Raw genomic sequence first — 23,869 nt, 5'->3', positions numbered from 1 at the left:
ATGTGCACAGGAGTCTGTAATTAATAATGCAGGTTCTGGAAGGAAGGTATTAGCAGGGCTGCTTATGTATGTAACAGGTGATCTACGGGAAGCCGCAGTGACACCGGCACATTAATATTCATACCCACAACTTGCCGGGTAAAGCTACAGCTGTAGTTCAAGGAAGATGTTGTTATGGATGGCTTAGAAGTTTAAGGTGTCTATAAAGGCTGGGGATATCATCTTCCTACTCTGCATTATCATTATTTATGTGGCCCCCTGACATCTTTACTGTTCATGAATGTGACACTCACTGCTCGGGGGAGACATACAGGGAAATGGCTCACATGGTGCAAGAACATTAACACATTTCCATCTTCTTCTCCTAGTTTCCAGTACTCTGTAAGTCATTCAATAATACTGAGGTTTTCGCTTCCATTTCTTCTAGTTAACTTTCTCCTTTCTTTTATTCTTTTCCCAACTTCTTGCTTCTCTTTCCTGGGATTTGTTCTTAAAGCCTTCTCCATGTTCAGTAGATACCTTACCACTAAGTTCTTAAAGGGCTTGTTCACCCCCATTTTTTTTTCTTTCAAATCAGCTGCTGTATGTCCTGCGGGAAGTGATATGATTTTTTCCTCTGGAGAGGAGAAGAGGTTTTCTATGGGCATTTGCTACTGATCTGGACAGTTCCTGACATGGACAGAGATGGCAGCAAAGAGCACTGTGTCAGACTGGAGAGAATACACCACTTCCTGCAGAACATACAGCAGCTGGTAAGAATTGGAAGACTGGAGATTTTTTATTAGATGTAAATTACAAATCTCTGGCACCAGTGAATTTGAAAAAATAAATAAAGAAAGAAAGAAAGAAAGACATTAGAGAGGGAGGCCACAGATATGAGTGTCAGTTTTAATGCTACATCTCAAGCATGTTGTTATAGAGCTGGGATCAAAGAATATCGCTTGGAGGTGACCTTGATGGGAAATTCTTGCCCTTGTGAAAAGTCTTGCCCTCAAAAAATGTTCATAGTGAAAGACTCCAGTTCCATAGATTCAAGTAATCCATATTTTTTTCTCTTCTGATGTGTCCAAAAATCTCTGATGAAGTCCCAGTCCAGCCTGTCTTCAATGACTTAACAGTAAATTAAAGTGGTAATTAAAAGGTACATTTAGGATATATTGATCCTAAATCTATAAATGTGAACATACTCTTAAAGGGGAACTCCACATAGTGAAAAGTGTGACTATGTAATCCCTACATGAGCAGTTATATAAACTATATATATATATATATATATATATATATATATATATATATATATATATATAACTGCCAGTTCTGCGCCATTCCGCGACACTGATCATGAACTTACCACCAATAAGTGACTAAAACTGGCCAGAATGCATTCCACTTAGTCTCTGACGCCAACTTCCGGAGGAGGCAGAGACCATATTACTCCCGTCTCAGCTTTAGGGCATGGCTATGTGTGCCCCTGAGCCACACCCCTTCTATTCATCACTACTGGAAGCCACACCCCTTCTATACATTATATCAGGAAGCCACGGCCTTTCCTTCCACACATCATGATGGGAAGTCACGTCCATAGCGCAACACAACTGCGTCACATGACTGCAAGAAGATGTTACCTAACAGCAGTGTACAGGAAGGTGCCCGTACACAGAGACGGAGCTAAAGGGACTCAGTGGGACCACCCCAGTGGAAAAAGCACATCAAAAGGTGCTCGTGGGGAATAGATGTAAGAACCTACTGCTCTGCAGGTCATTTTTTTTCCCCCACAGGTTGCTGGTAAACCCCTTTAAGGATCGCATGGCCCCTTGCTGTTCTGCTTGTCTGCAAATCCTTTAAAACAAGAGATGTGCGGCCGATGATCTATGATTTTGTGACCGGTCAAACTGACCGAATTACCCAACGAAAGAGTATTTGCTTATTTGTCAGCTGAACTCTAGGCAATTGGGCCAATTAAAGGGTCACTAAGAGTTAGGAGGACAATACACAGTGTTCCCAGGACTTGTATGTATCTGATAAAATAAAAGGGGCATTTGAGGTGAAACACTGATATTCAAATAAAAACTCAGGCCAATGTACTGTACTTGGCACCAGTTAATCGAGTTCAGGGCATACAACGTCCAATATACCTAAAGGGAATGTGTCACTTAAAGCGTAACTGTCATTTCAGGGTTATTTTAAAAAAAATATTAAATATCAATAGTACAAGCGATTTTAAGAAACTCTCCAATAGGTTTTATAAACCAAAAGAGTTTCCTTCTGGACTGAAAAAGCAATCTCCCAGCCTCCTCCCTCATTTCAGAAGAAGCAGGATTTCTGTCTCCATTATGTGGCTATGGAGAGGGGAGGGGCTGTTAGGAGTGACTGAGTACGGAGCAGTCCTGCACAGCACAACACCCTGCAATCTTCTCTCAGTAAGTTCATAGATAAGCACTGACCTTTCTGACCCCAGAATCCTGCGTTTTAGGTGCCCAGAGAGTCTACAAACAGCTGACCTTCATGTCACCTCTTCCTGCTCCCTCATCTCCCTCGGCCCTTCCCCCTCCATAAGGATAGAATGGAGAGAGCAGAGCCCGTCTTCACTGGCTTCTCTGTAATGAAGACGTGTTTGCCTGATAATGCACAGATAAGAAGTCAGGGGGGGAGGCTGGGAAATTGCTTCTTAAGTACAGAAGGAGGCTTTTTTGGCTGATAAAACCTATTACAGAGTTTCTTAAAATCGCTTATACCACTGATTTCTGCAATAAAAAAAAATATGACAGTTACGCTTTAAGTTTTCTTTTACTTATCAGAATCACATACTTATAATTTTTCTTTTATCTGTTTCTATTTTCTGACTTTATTTTTTTATTATTTGTTCATTGTTATGAGGGCTGCCATCTTGCCTGGGCTGTTCTTAACAGCATTTAGTGACATGCTTTACAGCAAGACTCATGGACATAGATGACAATAGACAGGACCTGTTACCTTGAGATGAATGTAAAACCTCATTGAGCATACTCTGTGACCTGAAAAGGTCTTTTCACAGGGAGCTGCTATTGTCTTGTATTGATGCTATCTACCTACTGGTGTCACATGACGCTGTAATGCTGTCCAGATCACTTTACAGCAGACTCCTCTTATCACTACAGACAGAAGAGGAAGTTTAGTTTTAACCCAAGTGGTGAGAATGAAAACTGCAAAGATTTCTGGATTATTTTACAATATAGAGAGAAAAATGGAAAATCTGAGAAAATATCATCTAAAATTCCAAAAAAATCTGTTTACCATAAAAACATTATTTAAACAATAAGTCATTTTCTGATAACACATTCCCTTTAATTTTTCCTGCTGAAGGTAAACTTGTTGGTTCACCTTCAGAAGACTTTAGAGCCAAAAAAAGGACTGTCTAAAATGGACAACCCCTTTAAGAACATATAGTATAAAGTCTTATGTCCTGTTTTTTTCTGTAGATATTTCCATAAATAAACTTCACAGATTAATAAGACACTGTTCATTAAAAAAAAAAAAACCCTAGATGGAGCATTTTGTGTAGATTGAATATTTGCCCATTAGCATATACTTAACTCACAATGAATATTGTTTTGTGATAAATTATTCACTTCGCCTTATATTAGTTTTGTGAAAATTTGCAGTCAGTGCTGACTATGCTTTTATTAATATAAAAGTGTGAAGCTCAGTTAGATTTTAATTAACTGCTTCACAGGCCTTTATTTTTTTCTCCCCTTCTTCGATGGTATCTTAGGGGAACCTGTTGCGTTTTGTTAGTGGCGCCCAGGGCGAGAATGTTATATCCCTGATGTCAGAAATCTCTTTGGCTTTCAAGTAGAAAATTGGTTTGAAAATTAAATGGTTTCAAGTGGCTGCCATCTCACGAAGGTAGTCAGCCCCGGCCACATTATAGTAGCTTTTGGATTATTTTATGTATTTATATTCAGGGGAGAATATACCTAAAGTATGGCACCATATGGCAGTAAACAGACTCTACCGCAGCTTTGTAGTGTGGTTCTGGTGGGTACATGAAGCCTAAAAAATAAGACGCTGCTATGTACTGTATTGCGTGGGATTTTTAGGTATATATATTTTTTACTGGTATGAGCACACAATATTGGATGGGGGTTTCCCCTTTTAGTGTCCCTGCTATAAAAATGACATGGAGATCCACCATCCAATAGCGTGGGAGCTATGGACAGCTGTGCACCTCCTACTGTGCAGAAGGCGGCAGGATCCAGCTGTTTGAGGAAGCCAAGAGGGTGCGAGACATTTGCATGGCCAGGTGGAAGTCAATGCTGGCCAGAGAATGGTGTACTGCAAACAAGATGGGTAGCCCACAGAGCATCCATGCCAAGCCATCTGCTGGCCTTACACACTGAACATTGAAACTTATAATAGTCTCTAAGCCAGGACAATGACATAGGGACTCTCCTTGCTAAAGAACTGTTGTGTCCTGACATAAGGGACCATATGTAGAGAAATATTCTTCTGGGCATTGTAGTCTGTGGGACTGTGAATCCTGGCCAGCAAGCGAATGTATTCTGGACAGGTCATCAGAGTGCAAAGTAATGGCTACCATCACAGATGCTGAGGAACAAGTTCTGGACAACAAGTTGTTCTAGTGGTGCAATAGATGGTACCCCCCCCCCCCCCCGCCCTCCAACTCCCAGGTTTTGTTGGTCAGTTGTCTGGATGCGTGCGGGTGACATGGTTAGAGTCCGTAGTTGTAGACGGACTAAGAAGGACATGGATAGAGAAACTAACTCAAGTCTTGTTAACCCAAGTCGGATGGAGAAATATATTGTGTTGTTAAAGATTGTCTTCAACTCTTTAGTCTTCAGCTACATACTACGGGCAGGAATCCTTATGAAAATATGCCTGATCTAGCCTACATGTTCGCTGGACAGAACTGGGGTCTTGTAGACTGTAGTTTTTGTTACATTCTCAAGTCCCACAGTCACTGCTAGTCTTTTTTTTATTTTTTATTTCAGCATTTACAGTATGCGTTACCACCACTGTAAACAGAGCCAGCTGCCTGCAGCCCTGTTCCCTGTGTTCTGCAGGCCCTAAACAGATGATCATCGGGAAAGTCAGGTATTGGACCACACTGATTAGTGACTGCACAGCATCACCTGTCTCTACCTCAGCTCATTGCACACTCCTTGATGGCTCCATCTAGAATAGCACAAGCCTGGAGAACAAAAATGGCTGCTCATCGCACCCATGGTTGATATGAAAGCTTGTACAGCTACATTAAAAACCAACATCAAAAGTTAGTATATAATTTGATCAAACCATATTGCCTCATGTACCACGTGCAGGCCTTCTGATACACGAGTCCCTACGCTAAATGACACTGTGTCGATCAGCGAACGCCATCCCTGCAAAGCGTGCACAAGCAGTAAAGGGGTGCCATTCCCTGCAACCCCACTGTCACAGGACCAAACCCCAAGAGCCCCCCCTAAACCCTGCAGGCGCCACCGGCGGAGAAAGCGGCCACCAAGCAACACAAGTGTAAACAAGCTGTTACCACTCACTAATGCATCAGCAGGTACAATGGAAGAAAGAAGGTACTTACCATATGTACACAGGTGCTTCCTGCTGATTTGGACATGGGCCTTACAAAGGAGGAGTGCTAGCCACAAAGAAAGGGGACAGAATACATAAAATGCACTAGCCTGGAGAACACAGAAATGGCTGCACATCGCACCCATGATTGATACAAAAGCTTGTTCAGCTATATTGAAAACCAACATCAGAAGTTAGTATATAATTTGATCAAACCATATTGCCTCATGTACCATGTGCAGGTCTTTTGAGTCCCTATGCTAAACAACACTGTGCCGATCAGCGAACACCAACCCCGCAAAGCGTGCGCAAGCCTGCTTTTTCAGTATAAGGTCGGTTGTACCCTTCTCCCCTGTGGTCGGTGTCCTGTCGGGTTGCTGCAGGGTCCCTTGGGATAGCGTAGTCATAGGTGTCCAGATTGGTGTAGTAACCCTCCCGAATTGTGGTAGGACCCGCCACCCACAGAAGGGGGAAATATCCCAAGGTTGCGGTGTAGGTGCTATGCAGGTGGTAACGAGAAATCACAGACTCAGGTGATAACGTTGACTTGGTTTACTACTTGTAAATGTGCAGCGGGTAATACAACGAATCTTGAATACACTTGATACAATTCCAATAAATACACGTACATAGAACCACCAGATCTGTGAGATAAGTGCTGAGTAGGATGTAGTAGAGTGGATAAGGTTGTACTGAGGTAGTAGTAGAGAGGAGGCGGCAACCCATTTAGTAATGTGCTCTGCCGGGAGGTTGGAGTGCATAGAAGAATACTTGTAGTAGAAGAAGAAGAGAAACAACCTGTGCCCGTGTTTTGAGCTTTCCTATAGTCTTCACACCAACTGATGCCCACTAGCTTTGGCTGAACCGTACTTATGGGTGATACAGGCCCCAGACCCTGTTACCTGTGTTGAGCGGAATGGTTAGGATTTCCTAAGTATACATGCGCTGCAAGATGGAGTTCATCGACTTTATGTAACTTTGCTCCACCCGGATCAGTTCCTAGCTCTTTGGCTGTTTTGCGGATACTGTCAGAGCTGACTGGTCTGCGTCCTACCCCTACAGAGTACTGACTAAGAACTAACACTACTTGTGAACTTCTCCCTTTCCCATTCAACGTGTAAAGTGCGCTGTCATTGGGTAGAAAGGGCGCAATAGAGAAGGGGGAAAGAAAGAGAGAATAGAATAGAGGAAAGGAGTGATCCTACTGGACAACAGAATCTGGTACATACACACACAAATAACCTTTGAGAAGCCTTGTTCAAAACACACACCTCTATGTCACAAATATACAATATTAAGGGGGAAAATAAAATTGACTCCCTTACAATTTAATTTAAATAATCTCTCTCTTTTACTTATTTTTTTATCCGTTACTCTCTATCGCTCTCTTTTCTGAATAAATAATAGATTTTCCTCCTGACTCCAGCTTCATCCACAGACACATACATCCTTGACATATTTATCACTTGACAATGTATCCGGAACAATGCTCTGTGATTGGTTTTCTAGGAAACGTATCTGACACTGACACATAGGCAACTCATATTTAAAGACAGTTCCTGATTTACAACTTTGTCTTTGCCTTCAGGCAATGACATCTGCCCCAGTAAGTGCTGCATATTACCTCTCTGAGCACGCGTCATAAACCCTCTGGCTTCGTTCCCACTTGCAGTTTTTTGGCCACTAATACAATGAAGTCAATGATATTGGTGGAAAATGTGTGTATAGCCCCTTTTACACTGGGCGATATTGAGGAGCAAACGAGTGCTTTTAGCGCTCCCTTGCTCCTCATTCCCCCCTTGCTGCTGATGCTATTATAGCAGGGAGGTGATTAGGTGTGAACCAATTAAGGGCACACTTGCCCTATAAACCAGCAAGACACGCGCCCTAGGAAGCAAAGAGAGCAGGAGCACTGACAGGTGAGGTGCCCGAGATGGAGGGGCAAGGAAACAGCAATGGCAGACCCTTGCACGTTGGCTCTGGCATCTGCTGGGAAACTATTGCTTTTTTCTTTTATATATACACATTATGGTAGAGTCTATCATACTATAATGCAAAACAAAAACCCAGCTACCCCCCCCCCCCCCCGTGTTTCTTATCAGAGTTCCCAATAAAACTTAATGAAGAGACACAAACTTATGTAAAAAGGATTCTTTTTAATGCCTATCCTATGGTTCTCGTAGACTGTATACCTGCTGAAGGCCTACAGAAATTTATAGCATCAAACTAGAGTAAAACTGTGGAGTTGATGCACAGAGCGGTCAATAATGCGACATCAATAACCGTCTTGTTTATACTGCTAATAAAATTTTATTTTTGCAAATGTTCCGCTTCTTTTGGTTTATAATATTGTACCTGATACGGCTCCCTCATGCCATCATCAAGACAAATGGATTACTCCGTGCCGCTCATTATACTTCTAGTCTGTAAATAATATTGATGATGGTATAGACTTTACCTGACTTAGGAATATCAGTCATGGAATATTTCTGGACTTGTTGCTCCTTAAAGGGAATGCATACTGTTATTGTGTTGCTTTCAGCTGTGAACGGCAGAGATTTGCTTTACAGCTAGGAAAAGTAAAAAAAAAACAAAACTGGAAAATGAAATGGGGAGAGTGTAGTGAGCATGCTCTGTAGCCTGTGCTGGGGCAGTGAGGGGCAGTTAACATGCCATGTTTTGATAACCTATTGCCTTTACTAAGTTAGGCCATGTATGCTTGGTTCAACCTTTAGGCTCTCCAATGAGCCTTCAAGAAAGGGGGATTATGGGAAAGTGTGTGCACTGTTGCATGGCAACAACAGGGTCAAAGTTCACAGAGGAAATCAGGAAATTAAATTCATCAGGGAGAAAAACAGTACAGTGATGTAAGCTTTTATAATAAAACAGCACATTTTTTCTCCTTTACATACGTATGTATGTGGTGCATATCTGATTTTTGTAAAAAATATTGGTATTGACATAAAGCGCAATGTTTGGCGATCCTTTGTATATATGGTTAGTACAAGAAAAATAAATAGTAATGGCTACAGGTAAATAAATGGTTGTAGGTAAATAAATGGTTGTTTTTACCTTGTAGTTGATTGTTTTGGCGTAGTTCTCGGTAAGCGTTGTTAAAAAGTAGATCTTTTTGCAGATGTTTGATGCTTGGTAACATATATTGGCAATAAGATGGTGGTTGTAACCGCCGCTGGAGGCGCCCCGGCCGGCGGGACTACTCCGCGGTGGGTTACGTTGATGTTAGCGGTTCAAAAAATTCCCGGGAAGGCTGAGTGACGTCACTACTAGTACGGGAGCTCAGAGAGACCAAAAGAGTAATCAACGCGTTTCAGCAACAATAGCGGTTGCCCTCGTCAGGATTATGGCACGGCCCCGTATTCCTTCCTTACTTATAGGTAGTTTGACCGTTCATCTGTCAGGTGTAAGTTGATTAGATGTTATGTTGCCATGTTACCATGCTTGTTCCAAAGCCGTGCAAAGCCGTATGCTCTGTAAACCTTATAGTGTTGCATTGTCTCAAAAAAAAAAAAAAAAAAAGATTTACACTATATCGATCTCTTCATATTCAAATATAGGGTGTTTGAAGTAGTGTGTCCTTTTTAATCGGAGCAGTGCACAGCATATTCGGAACAGTGTATCAGTTCCTGTACAGAGTATTCAAAAATGTGCAAGATATAAACTTCTATTTAAGGTATCCAGATTGGTGCGCGGGGTGTTCGGAACAATGTATCAGTTCCTATAGAACATACTTTTACTGAATATAACTATACCTATATAACTAAATAAAGGCGAATAGTTCCAAATCTGCATTGAGTCCATTGGGGATAAGTGTATTTAGGTGGAATATCCATTTAGTTTCAGCTCTTGATAATAATTCTATATAGTCCCCCCTCTCCAATGGGGCTATGCCCCTTCTCACTCCTGGCTGTGTGGCTCAGCATCCTCCTATGTTGTGCATGTGATGGTCACTAGAGTGCAGAGAAAGATGCCAGGCCTAGAGACAGGAGCGGGGAAGGCTGACTATCAGGGTGTGTTCTCACATTGCATTATTATCACAAACACAATGTGAGAACCCAGCACCTTCTGTGTGTTCTTACCCACTGGGTAAGTAGCGTCGTTCTGCTAGATTGGCGCTCGCTTACAGAGCCTTTTATAAGGCTGGATCAGACATCGGTCGCACATCACTATTAAACGTAGCGATGCACGGCCGGTGGCAGATTTTGAACATGTGGGGAGATTTTGCTAGGGAGAAGCAGTGTGGGTATTATGGCTTAGAGCAATATAGTCTAACATTTTTTTTATTTTACCCTGGGGCACCCCTACCGAATAATGTGCTAAAAAATACAAAAAAAAAAAAAAAAAAAACATCATTCAGTGACTCACAGGTGATGTCTTCTTTGATCTGAAGTGTCACTTTCCTTTTCCTCTCCATCTGGCCTGGACCACCATGATGATTTCTTCCAGCTACAATTCGTCTCTTTAGAACCTGCCAGACAAACATCTTAGGCTCCGCACTTTTTCAACAACTTACTTCCTTTTTCCCAACCTATAAGGTCTCAAACAGTAGTAATTCCACTTTTTGGTGTGATTTCCAGTAAAGTGAGTAAGTACTGTATGTGAGTTGCCCGTGTATGTAGAATTCCCTTGTTGTGCGCCCAAATAGTTATAAAGTCCCTATGTCCCCATATAGTAGTAATGTCTCCCGCTGTGCCTCCATTTAGTAGTAATGTCTCCTGCTGTGCCTCCATATAGTCATAATGTCCCTGGCTGTGCCTCCATATAGCAATAATATCTTCTGCTCCTGCTGTGTCCGCACTTAATGTTATACTGTGTGCAGATGTGCTGTGTGTGTGGGTTATCAGCACCTGGGGCAAGGAAAAGTACTTGCGCCCCCAGTGCCCGTAGCATTGTAATTAACGATTTAGTGGTGCTCATGTAGCTATCCCCTGTGGTGTGCTGATAGCTGTAGTTCTCCCCCCCCCCAATCCCCTGTGGTGTGCTGATAGCTGTAGTTCTCCCCCCCCATCCCCTGTGGTGTGCTGATAGCTGTAGTTCTCCCCCCCCCCCATCCCCTGTGGTGTGCTGATAGCTGTAGTTCTCCCCCCCCATCCCCTGTGGTGTGCTGATAGCTGTAGTTCTCCACCCCCCCCCCCCAATCCCCTGTGGTGTGCTGGTAGCTGTATCCCCCCCCCCCCCAATCCCCTGTGGTGTGCTGGTAGCTGTATCCCCCCCCCCCAATCCCCTGTGGTGTGCTGGTAGCTGTATCCCCCCCAATCCCCTCTGGTGTGCTGGTAGCTGTATCCCCCCCCCCAATCCCCTCTGGTGTGCTGGTAGCTGTATCCCTCCCCCCCCAATCCCCTGTGGTGTGCTGGTAGCTGTACCCCCCCCCCCCCAATCCCCTCTGGTGTGCTGGTAGCTGTATCCCTCCCCCACAATCCCCTCTGGTGTTCTGGTAGCTGTATCCCCCCCCCCCCTTAATCCCCTGTGGGGTGCTGGTAGCTGTATCCCCCCCCCCCAATCCCCTCTGGTGTGCTGGTAGCTGTATCCCCCCCCCCCTTAATCCCCTCTGGTGTGCTGGTAGCTGTATCCCCCCCCCCCCAATCCCCTGTGGTGTGCTGGTAGCTGTATCCCCCCCCCCCCAATCCCCTCTGGTGTGCTGGTAGCTGTATTCCCCCCCCCCCCCCCCAATCCCCTGTAGTGTGCTGGTAGCTGTATCCCCCCCCCCAATCCCCTCTGGTGTGCTGGTAGCTGTATCCCCCCCCCCAATCCCCTCTGGTGTGCTTGTAGCTGTATCCCCCCCCTTCCCAATCCCCTCTGGTGTGCTGATGTAGTAAAAAAAAAAAAACACTCCACTCACCTTTCCTCGCTCCTGAGCTGGCCGGGCCCTCTGCCATCTTCTGCAGCGCACGTCTTCTCCGGCAGGCGGCGCGCGATGAAATGACGTCATCGCGCGCAGCCCGCCAGAGAGAAGAGGCGTGCACTGCCTCCCCGGAGCTGACAGGCACAGCGCTCTCCTGTGTCTAGCGGCAACCGGACGCAGGAGAGCGCTGGAGCTGGTGAGGGCTGCATTTCCACGTTCCGTGATCCTGTCGGATCACGGACGTGGAATGCATGTACCGGAGCCCCCCGCGGCCGGACAGCATCTGTAATTAGATGCTGGGAGCCTCCCAGCATCTAATTACAGATGCTGTCCGGCCGCGGGGGGCTCCGGTACATGCATTCCACGTCCGTGATCCGACAGGATCACGGAACGTGGAAATGCAGCCATAGATGCACCAATCTGAACCCGGAACTCTGCTTCCGGGGTCGGGTTGGTGGGGGCCCCTTTGTGGTGGGGGCCCAGAGGCACGTGCCCCTGGTGCCCATTCCTTAATCCGGCCCTGCATATAACAGTAAATAGCTGCCATTATTTCAATACAACAGCCGTTGTTTTAAAATAACAGCAAATATTTGCCAATAAATGGTGGCCATCCACTCAATTTCAACATTGTGTGAACAGAGCCTTTCTGTGTTTTTAATCCACTGCGGAATGGCGACAGATAACCTATCAGGCATTCCGCAGCTCGCACCCGCCGGCGGACTGATGCGGGCGCACGGGTCTCCGCCCGCGTCATATGCACAGGCGAATTCCGTCGTCTGTCCAAAGAATAAGCACGTTCATTCTTGGACGGATAAAGGAATCCACCCGTGCATAGAATAGAGTCTATGACACAAGGGGAGAGACGCGCGTGTCCGCATCAGTCCGCTGGCGGGTGCGAGCTGCAAAATGCGCGACAGGTTATCCGACGCCATTCCGCAGTGTGAGGCTACAAGAGGCAGAGGATAAACTTATTCAAGTCTTCTTTTATTACCAGTGTATCCTGATAACATGGCAGGAGTATACAGTTATCAGTCAGATAAGAGCAATTTAAACTTAGAACTCAGCTGTAAGCACTAGGATTGCTAAGTTGTCACTCCGACAACTAGTGTACCCAAAAGTGGGGACTGCATTCCTGAGCTCGTGTCACTTGGTGTCCACAAACAGCAAGAGGCGGACATTCAACCCCGGTGACGCAGGTACTGTTTTTTGCCACTCACCCAAGGTGGTCAGAGCCCTTGAAGTTGAGGGTCTAGATAAGTAACCCTTCCCTCAATTAGCCCACTGCCACTTAAGCCAGGCCTATATCCTATATCCACAGTGAAAAAGTATCCTATATAAGTATACTCAAGTACCGTATTTCAAGTACCCAGCTCATTCAAGGGACCTTAGTCATTCAGGTAAAAGTTTTCCTGGTTAAGTTAATTGCTGGACTCTGTGGTTCCTCCTATTACACTTACACCTGTTCTAACCTATTGGGCATGTGTCTATATAGCCAGGTGTGGACACATACCACTCTGGGCCACCACGACAAGTACGTCAGTGGTACACAACATCTTGCCCAGACCCAAACACTGCCTAGTTCCTCCTCTGGCTTACTTCAATAAAACCCTTTTAGGGCAGCTTAACAGAGGATGGATTGCAGCAGAAATCTCGCTGTGAGTTTTGCAGCAAAATCCGCTACGATCTAAGGTCCTGGCAGCATCTTGTGCAGTGGCGGTCTTTGGCACCAAGCACCCCAAGCGATCGCTTGGGGCCCCCAACATCCAGGGGGGCCCCCACGCCCTGCTCTTGTACTCAAGACCGCTGGACAGGGCCGCTGCCCCGCTCGCTGCTGCCATCTGAACTGTAACTATGAGCACTCATAATGAGCACTCATAGTTACATGCAGCAGCACTGAAAGGGCGGGAGACATTGGCTCCCTCCCTGTAAGTCACTCTTGTGGCCGCAGGAAGAGTTTTCCCTGTGGTCACAAGTGGCAGCTTTGTCTTTGTGGTGCCGGCGCTCCAGTGACATCACTGGAGCATGGTCGCCAGGACAAGGGGAGTGCGGCCTCTTGTCATCGCAGGGAAAACCCTTCCTGCAGCCACAAGAGTGAAGAGAAGAGGAGAAGAGGAGTGTTATATACTATATGGGAGGGGAAGCACACAGGGGTCTGTCTAACTGGGGGAGCGCACATCGGGGGTCTATATAAATGGGGGGAGCACACAGGGGGGCTATATAACGGGGAAGACACAGGGGGCTATTTATAACTGGGGGAGAACACAGGGGGCTATAGACTACTGGGTTTTCACACCGGGGGCTATATACTACTGGGGGCAGCACACAGGGGGTCTATATACTACTTTGGGCAGCAGAATGGGGTCTATATACAACTTGGAGAGCACACAGGAGGTCTATATCCAAGTGGGGGAGCACACAGGGGGCTATATACTACTGGGGGAGCACACAGGGGGCTATATACTACTGGTGGGGCACACAGGGGGTCTATATACTACTGGGGGAACATACAGGGGGTCTATATAATACTTGTGAGGCACACAGGTGGTCTATATATAACTGGGGGAGCACACAGGGGTCTGTATACTACTGGGGCAGCACACAAGGGGTCTATAAAATACTGGTGGGGCACACAGGGGGTCTATATACTACTGGGAAAACCACACAGGGTTTATATACTACTGGAGAAGCACACAGGGGTCTATATCCAAGTGGGAGAGCACACAGGAGGTCTATATCCAAGTGGGGGAGCACGCGGGGGGGCTAAATACCCCTGAGGGAGCACACAGGGGGCCTATATACTAGTGGGGGAGCACACAGGGGGTATATACAACTGGGGGCAGCACACAGGGGGTCTATATACAACTGGGGCAGCACACAGGAGGTCTATATACTTCTGGGGGAGCACACGGGGGGCTATATATAACTGAGGGAACACACAGGGGTCTATATACTACTGGGGAAAGCAAACAAGGGGTATATATTACTCGGGGCAACACACAGCGGTCTATTGTTTTGGAACACGTGTCGAGGGGGGGGGGGCCCAGAAATGCCAAGACCGCCCCTGATCTTGTGAATACCTTTACCCCTTGACCAACTGCCGCTTTATAGCGGATTTTGCGAAATTTCCATTGCGATCCGTCCTGTGTAAAGCTGCCCTTGAACAGGAAAGGATAAGCCAGCATATCTATCTATCTATCTATCTATCTATCTATCTATCTATCTATCTATCTATCTATCTCCTATCTATCTATTATCTCCTATCTATCTATCTATCTATCTATCTATCTCTCTATCTATCTCCTATCTATCTCCTATCTATCTATCTATCTATCTATCTATCTATCTATCTATCTATATATCTATCTCCTATCTATCTCCTATCTATCTATCTATCTATCTATCTCCTATCTATCTATCTATCTATCTATCTCTTATTTATCTATCTATCTATCTACCTATCTATCTCCTATCTATCTATCTCCTATCTATCTATCTCCTATCTATCTTTCTATCTATCTATCTATCTATTATCTATCTATCTATCTATCTATCTATCTATATCTATCTATCTATCTATCTATTTAGTATCTATATATTTAGTTGTAGTGGATAATATTTTCTGCATTAGCCGTGTGAATACAATATCTTGAGCAACTAATACAGTATGGAGATGGGCAGTTTATAAAAAAAAAAATGAAATCTCTAAGAAAAAAACTGCATAATGAGTTATTTTCCAAGAGATTAAGATGTCTAAATGGAAAGTAATTTTGCTTAATGGAGGTAAAACTAACCGTAATTTGGGAAAATGGGCTCATTTTCTGCTGGGTATGACGCGCTGGATAAAAGCAGAATCTTTTTAAGCAGAGAAGCAGCGTGGAGGGTCACAGCTCTGCTCTACAGCATTATGGCCGCCACCATTGTAGTCCGGATAGCGACGTTTCATCCTCGTTTATTCCGGTAAGTGGTTGTGGGTAGATAGCGGGTGACTAAACACGCTAAGTGCGCCGGCTCCGGCATTGTCTTACTCCAGGTAAGTGTCGATTATACAACTTTTTCATATGCATCTCTCCGATAGATTTAAGGCAGCACTAAAAGATATACAATCTCCCGGGCACAAAGATTTAGTGTCGCTGAAAGAAAATCAATTTCACAGCGAATAAAGAACCAGTCGGAAAAAAAAAAAAGGGACATTTAAGTCAAAAGTGAAAAGTTAAACTTTGTATCATATATTTTATTATTTTTTTCTTCTTTCGTTGTTGGAAAAAAAAAATAAAAAATAAAAAATTTCAATTTGCCCTCTATGTAGAAGAGACATAAAACTAATTTGACGACATCTTAGCGGGAGATTTATACCTTCGGATGTCACGGAGAAAAGCCTTTACATTTTTCAATCTTCCTCAATATTTTCTTCTTGGCAGTTTAAAAGGATTGTATAATAATAACCGGGGGGTACGAAGGGCCACTAAATCCTACCAGGCAATTACACCTGAGAAGCAGTCAGTTTATTTAACATAAAGCAAGGATTTTGCAGCAATTTCAAGAATCTTAATTCCCATTGTAATTTCCTTCTTGCCTGATATTTATTTGATTTAATGAAATAGATCTGTAATACACGAGAAGGTAGGAAACTTTGGGATATTATTTTATTAGAGGGAAGTGTCATCTTTCTCGCCTTACAGCAGTCTGTGGAAGTGTAAGGTTGCCTGAAGGTGCAGGGTGGACGGTGAGGTTGACAGGAATATGAGATAGGAAGCCTAGTTTTGGGGGTGGAGCAATGTGACATATGCTTGGACTATGGTTTGCAGCAACTTTGCTTTACGGCCTCTATACCCGACTTTGGTAGGACTGGACAGCTGTTTAATGCAGTGATGGGAATATTATGATTCCTATCATGCCTAGCCAGCCAAAGCTTAATAATGTATGGCAGTGAAAAACACATATAAAAGTATTTCACTTTAACTATTATCTGGGAGGGTTCCCTCGCATAAACATAAGGTCAGACACCTACTCAGCAGCCCACAGATTGGCCATACATGAAATACTAGATAAGAAGGAGGGTATATGTCCCAACCATCCTGGATCCGATGGGACAGCCCTGATCTTTGGGTGTTGTCCCACTTACCTCATGTGGTCTCCCTATGTCCCTACTGTAAAGTATTTTTCCCTAGCTGTGCTCAACACCAAGCCAGGGCGTTATATATCCAGCTGCAGTATATCCCTCAGTGACTGTGTGAGATCTGAGGTATCAGCCTGGACACAGGGCTCATGCGGCAAGCACAGGGATGAAGGAAAGAAATAATGTTACATCTTCTCCTTCTTTTTATGAGAAAGAAGAAGAGGTATCAGGGACACATATCTGTTATGCTCACTGCTTGTTATGTCCATCACTGCTGACTGGTTGTTTTTCCTATGCTTCTGTCTGCTGCCTGTCCTGACCCCTGACAGTACCTTCTCCCCCCCTGTCCTGACCCCCTGACAGTACCTTCTCTCCACCTGCCCTGACCCCCTGACAGTACCTTCTCTCCACCTGCCCTGACCCCCTGACAGTACCTTCTCCTCCCTGCCCTGACCCCCTGACAGTACCTTCTCTCCACCTGCCCTGACCCCCATACAGTACCTTCTCCCCACCTGCCCTGACCCTCAGACAGTACCTTCTCCTCCCTGCCCTGACCTCCTGACAGTACCTTCTCCTCCCTGCCCTGACCCCCTGACAGTACCTTCTCCCCACCTGCCCTGACCCCCTGACAGTACCTTCTCTCCACCTGCCCTGACCCCCTGACAGTACCTTCTCTCCACCTGCCCTGACCCCCTGACAGTACCTTCTCCCCGCCTGCCCTGACCCCCTGACAGTACCTTCTTCCTGCCTGTCCTAACCCCCGGACAGTACCTTCTCCCCACCTGCCCTGACAGTACCATCTTTCCACCTGTCCTGACCCCTGACAGTACCTTTTCTCCACCTGCCCTGAACCCCAGACAGTATATTCTCCTCCCTGTCCTGACCCCCTGACAGTACCTTCTCCCCACCTGCCCTGACCCCTTACTGTACCTTCTTCCTGCCTGTACTGACTCCCTGACAGTACCTTCTCCCCACCTGCCCTTACCCCCTGACAGTACCTTATGCCCACCTGCCCTGACAGTATCTTCTCCACGCCTGCCCTGACCCCGAGGCAGTACCTTCTCCCCGCCTGCCCTGACCCCGAGACAGTACCTTCTCCCCTCCTGCCCCGACATCAGTCTGTTTTAATATGATTATTGTCATCTGCCCTGGCACCTTGTCTTGTTCTTTAAAACCATCCAACAGTGATTGGTAAAGGAGACTATTCCAGGGATAGCCACCTGGCATTTCTCTGTGGAAAAGTCCACATCTTCTTATAGGGGTTAATGGGGTACTCTAGCAAATAATAAAAAATAATTCTTTCAAATAAACTGTTGTCAGAAAGTGCCTGAGATTCTCCAGTATTCCAGTACTTATCAGCTACTTTATGTCCAGTAGGAATTGGTGTATTCTTTCTATGGGATTTGCTGCTGTTCTGGATAGTTCCTGATATGGACAGAGGTGGCAGCAGAGAGCACTGTGTCAGACTGGAGACAATACACCACTTCCTGCAGGATATATAGCAGCTGAAAGACTGAAGATTTTCTAATAGAAGTAAATTACAAATCTCTGGCACTCTGACACCAGTGGATTTGAATGAATTCTTTTTTTCACTGGAGTATCCCTTTAAGGATGAATAATACTAGATCACTTAAGAGTCCATGTCCTGTTCAAAACCAGATTTGTTGCAACTACATGGTTGTTTTAAACCTTAAAATACACCCTAGAAAACAATGGGCAATTTTTGAGGGAGATAAAATAAAATATTTTCAACTTTTTTTTTTTTTTTAATTTTCAAACACCCTAAATAGACTTTCACACAGGTCATTGGGAATTCTCCTTTGCTAGGTAGAAAGCCAAGGTGGATGCCGTAGAATCATGTCTTTTCCATTGTGTCATGTTTCATTTGTTTATTTCTCCCTTAACCAGAGGATAAAAGGAGAGAAGCAGTGAAGTAATGCGGGGTGAGTGCTGAACGACAGTGAGACGAATTTCCCTAATAATATAAAGTTACCACCGTAGCCATTTATATCACTGCACATGTCAACACGACAGGACTGTCTACAATGGACAGTTCATTTACTGGAAGCCACAAAATACCACCTGCTAAGAACTGAGCCCGGGGCCCTCACAGGTCTCACCTCAAATTAAATTTAACCCTGTAGTTGTTTTCTTCATCTTGCCCCTATTGTGCACCTTAGTAAACAAGTCCTTAAAGGGAATGTGTCACTAGAAAATGACCTATTGTTGGAAACAATTTTATTTTTTTATAAGACTATTACAACCATGGACCAATCTATAAGCATTCTTAACCTTCTTGCCATAATTGCCCAGTTCCTTGGTAAAAAACCATTCACCCGTGTGAGCAACACATGACCATGCCAAGAAATGATTGACAGGGCTTCAGAACAGCGTGTTACTTAGCTAAACGACTTAGTTGATTTTACTGGGTGGTTCAAATTTTGCGGAAAAAATGCTTGGTTTGTGGAGGGCACCATAAAGGTGTGTGGAGACTTATAGGCCGTACATATTCCATGGAGAATGGGAAAGCGGCAATGAAAAGCAGCTCTCTTGTGCCACCTTCTAGAAGTAGCTTTCCTTAAAGCTAATGTTTGTGCTCCTCCAGGAAGCCTCATAACATGACTGGGGATTTAAAAAGGTGAGCCAGAAATGTTCTCCAGAGAAGTGACCCATCAGTAGACAGCTGTTTTTTGTCCTTCATCAATGCAGAATGCAGAGTGTAGAATCCCCAGTCATGTTCTGTGGCTTCTTATCCCCTTCATGACCAAAGGTCTTTGATGCAGGGATGTCCAGGTCACATTGAAGTAGTGTTCCCCTCCTTGCCTTTCTAAGAGCCCTAACCTGGGGGCTGTTTGGAGGCTCATTTTTGGTGCCATGATCTATAGTTTTTATTGGTAACATATTGGTGGAAATGGAATCTTTTCATTATGTTTTATTCTTTTTTTTCCTGTTATATAATAAAATAAAATCAGCAATCCTGGTGTTGTTTTTCTTCTTTTCATTTACGCTGTTTACCAAGCTGGTACAATATTGTCATATTTTAATAGATTTAATAGATTTTAATATTTTTTTTTTAATATTTTTATTTCTATATTGGAAAGGGGGTGCTTTAAACCTTTATTTACTTTTTTTATTTTGTATTTTTTACACTTATGGGACTTGTATAAGCAATCATTTGATTGCATATACTGATCAATGCTACGCCATTGCATATCATTGATCATGGAGATCAGCGACCTGCATGTGGAGTCTGGCTGAGGCAATTGCACAGGGCTCATTGAGATCAGCGACCTGCATGTAGAATCTGCCTGAGGCAATAGCACAGGGCATTCGCATATACATATTGCTGATGTGAAGGGGGTAAAGGAGCACAAACATTGATTTTAAGGGAAATCTACCTTCAAAAGGTGGCAGCAGAGAGCTGCTTTGCATATTCTTCCTCCCAGAATTCCTAGTGGTGCAAGAATCATCTATAAGTCTCCACACGTCTTAATGGCTCTGTCCTTAAAGGGATATTCCCATCTGGGGTAGTTATGCCCAATTTAGAGTATGCCCAGGAGAGGGTGTAACTAAGAGATCGGGGGAGGGTTCAATGATGATGGGTTGAATGTGGGAATTCACCGACAAGCACATTTCAAAAAAATTCACTGTAAGCATAAAAGCTACCACTAACCACCAGGATAATACCCTATCCCTTCCAACAACTGCTTATCATTGTGGTATAACTGTTATGTAAAAGATTGCGGGCGGAGTGGTAAATGTTCCATCAGGAAGCCGCGCGCGCTGTGATAAATGGTTATAAATTCTCCCATTGTCAAGTCTTTCTGACAGCGCTTTATAATTTATGGGTTGTGTTTGTGAAAAGAGTGGATTAAATGAACCACGTTCACAATCTATAACCATGATAAATCGCCACTCTCGCAGTCACACACTATGAAGCGCACAGTCTCTGGTCCTAGCAGGGAAATGATCCCTGTCCATGCTTGCTCACCGTCCTCATGCTGCCCCAACCAGATATATAGTGCATACACAGGCTAACAAAATGGCCATTTGCACTCTCGAAACAGTTTTCAAAAGTGAACTATGTTCTTAATAATGGTCATTTTCTCACATTTTATCATGGCACCAAGTCACTGGCAGAAGGTGAAGTACTATGTTGGCATCGAATGTTGCATAAAGAATCTCTATAGTTTACATTGTCTCCCAGATTATCATTAAGAGAAGGTTCTAGAAAAGGGGAGGTGTTACTCTAATGAGTTTTCTACAGATACACAACTTTGCTAGAAGTTCATTGGGCCAAGCATGATGTAAAGTCAAAGTCAGAGTAACATCATCTAGTCAGTGCTAGAAACCTATATAAGATCATCTTTGTTTTCTGGAAAGTATTGCTCAAAGTTAAAAGAAGTAGCTTCTCTCTGCTTTCGAGAGAGTATTCTTCTTCAGCCTTTGGAGATGGAGGATGGACGAGCATCAGTCATAGCCAGCAAGGGGGAATTGTACAAGGACATTAGAGCTCTGGTACCTGCAAGGGCTTCAGGCCAGGACCAGTACACATCTCAGTTCAGGCCTGTATCCTGTAATAGGAAACTGCAGCTCAACTGTAGTGAGTTAATGGCTGGACACAAGCTTCCCACTGGGAAGTGTGGACATTGTCCTTCAGGAGAAAGAAAATCCAGGGGGTAACACTAGGCTCCTTTTTAACCATTACATCAGTTAACCCTTAGGGTGCCTTCACACCTAGCGACTCGCAGCGTAAATTACGCTGCGAGTCAGGTAGGTCCTGGCAGATCACTTTCACAACATACACGCAGCAGTCTGAATGACCGCTGCGTGTATGTAATTCTGCCGGCCCCTTAACCCCTTCTGCTCCCTCCCGGCTCCCGCTCTGTATACATTACCTGTCCTCGCTGCACGGGGTCCCAGCGTACTGCTCTCCTGCCCGGCCAATCAGTGTGTTGCCCTGCCCCAGCCACTGACTGGCCGGGTGGGAGAGCAGTACGTCGGGACCCCGTGCAGGGAGGACAGGTAATGTATACAGAGCGGGAGCTGGGCAGGAGGCGGGCGGAAGCTGAAGGGGTTAAGGGGCCGGCAGAATTACATACACGCAGCGGTCGTTCACACCGCTGCATGTATGTTGTGAAAGTGATCTGCCAGGACCTAGACAAATCGCAGCGTAATTTTCGCTGCGAGTCGCTAGGTGTGAAGGCACCTTATAACTGACTTTGACAAGAACTGTTTCGAAGCTGGTGTACCTCCATTTTATGGATAAAGTTTGACTGTTCAGTAACATTGAGTGCTCCTTGCCTAAAGGGGTTGTCCAGCGAAAATTATTTTCTTTTAAATCAACTGGTGTCAAAAAGTTATATAGATTTGTAATTTACTTCTATTTAAAAATCTCAAGTTTTCCCATACTTATCAGCTGCTGTATGTCCTGCAGAAAGTGCTGTTTATTTACATTCAAAAATAGTGCTCTCTGCTGACATCTCTGGCCAAGTCAGGAACTGTCCTGAGCAGGAGAGGTTTTCTATAGGGATTTGCTGCTGCTCTGGACAGTTCCTGACTCGGCCAGAAATGCCAGCAGAGAGCACTGTTTCTGAGCGTAAATAAACAACACTTCCTGCAGGATATACAGCAGCCGATAAGTATGTGAAAGAGATTGTTGAGATTTTTAAATAGAAGTAAATTACAAATCTATATAACTTTTTGACACCAGTTAATTTGAAAGAAAATTTTTTTGTTGGACAACCCCTTTAAGTTGGGCATTTTCCAATGTCTAAGTGCTTGACTAGAGTAATGAAATCAATGGAAGACTCGAGCATTTCCAGGTGCCCTCTATCCAGCAGAGAGGAGGTTTCCTGGTTCACCTACTGCCTTTTTTTTCCCATTGTAATTTTTGTATGTTCACCCTTTTAAGGGATGTATAAATGAAATATATAAAAATTAGAATGAAAAAATTGCAATATGTTGCTGTATGACATATTGGAATTCTGTCAGTATGCCAGTAGTTGATAATGTTGATAATAAATGATGATGCTAGGAGCTCCGAAAATGTTAAAATATTTGTGCTACTGTACTGGCAAGACCACAAGGTGCTTGGACAGCATCAAACTCGATTGAGCACCCCAATGCCTAACACAGCCCTAGACAACTGCAGACAACCATGATGACGGTCCCTTTTCCTGAAGCTATGGGTGAAAAAAAGAACAGAAAAAAAAAGACAAACACCAAAGGACAGTTTTATGGGCTGTATGTGTCAAACTAAATGGACAATGCAGCACAAATCAGGATCCAAATAGAGTCAGGGAAACAAGAGCCAAGGTCAGAAAAAGACAGATATAACAATACAGGGAATAAAGAGATGCTTGTAAAGACTAAAAGGGAATAAGCATTATGGGAACTGGGGAACGTTAAATGATGTATGGGGTTCTGGTAAAGTATGTGATTGGACCATACACACTGAACACAGACTGACACAGCAAAGAGTAAGTGGAAAGACAAGATGTACATAACATAGCCAAAACCGAGGTTAACTATAAAGAGGCCAAGGCCAAAAGGAACTTAGCAGGGAAGAGATGGGTGTGGTAAAAAATCAATCATCAGAGCCGAGGGAGTAGAGCTATTTTCAGACAGTGTTCAGACTAGTGCAAATAAAACATAGAATAAATATACAAAACATGACTAATGGAGCAGTCTTGGCTGTATACCATAAAAGAAGGACTGTGCCGAGTTCTGAACAGGTACGGGCGTGACATGTACTTTCAGGAGACCACCAGATCACATGACCTGACTGCAGTAAAGGATTCCAGGAATTGTCTGAAAGAAAAAAAAACTATTAAATGAGGTAATACAAGCTGAGGTACATTAATTGGCCGACAGGCTGCCAAATTAAAAAAAAAAATAGAAATAAACTGGGGAAGTGCTGCTTTTAATATGAAATTAAAAGGTTGATGTGAAATATTTCTGCTAATTCTTTTCTGATAATTTAAGTATAAAGAATAAACTAAACTGCCATAAATAAACATAATTTGCATCGCCACATCCAAACAAGTCTCAACAATTATGCACTTCGCGTCGAGAGAAAAATACGCAAAAGTTTATTTTTCGTGTCACCTCACCTGCCAAAAAAACTTAGATCTAAAACTCTTATCTACCACACAATAGTATTGCTAAAAGCTACAGCTCAACTCCTAAAATACAACCCACCCCCAACAGCTCCAAAGACAAGAAAAACCGTTTATTGTTTGACAGTAGAAACTAAATGAACTGGCATTCCTGTAGTCTTACTGACCTGCAGAGTAAAGTTAAGATGTCTACAACAAACGCCA

The sequence above is a fragment of the Dendropsophus ebraccatus genome, chromosome 7 (genome assembly GCF_027789765.1).
Source record: "Dendropsophus ebraccatus isolate aDenEbr1 chromosome 7, aDenEbr1.pat, whole genome shotgun sequence".
NCBI classification, from domain to species: Eukaryota; Metazoa; Chordata; class Amphibia; order Anura; family Hylidae; genus Dendropsophus; species Dendropsophus ebraccatus.
This window is presented reverse-complemented; position numbering follows the sequence as displayed.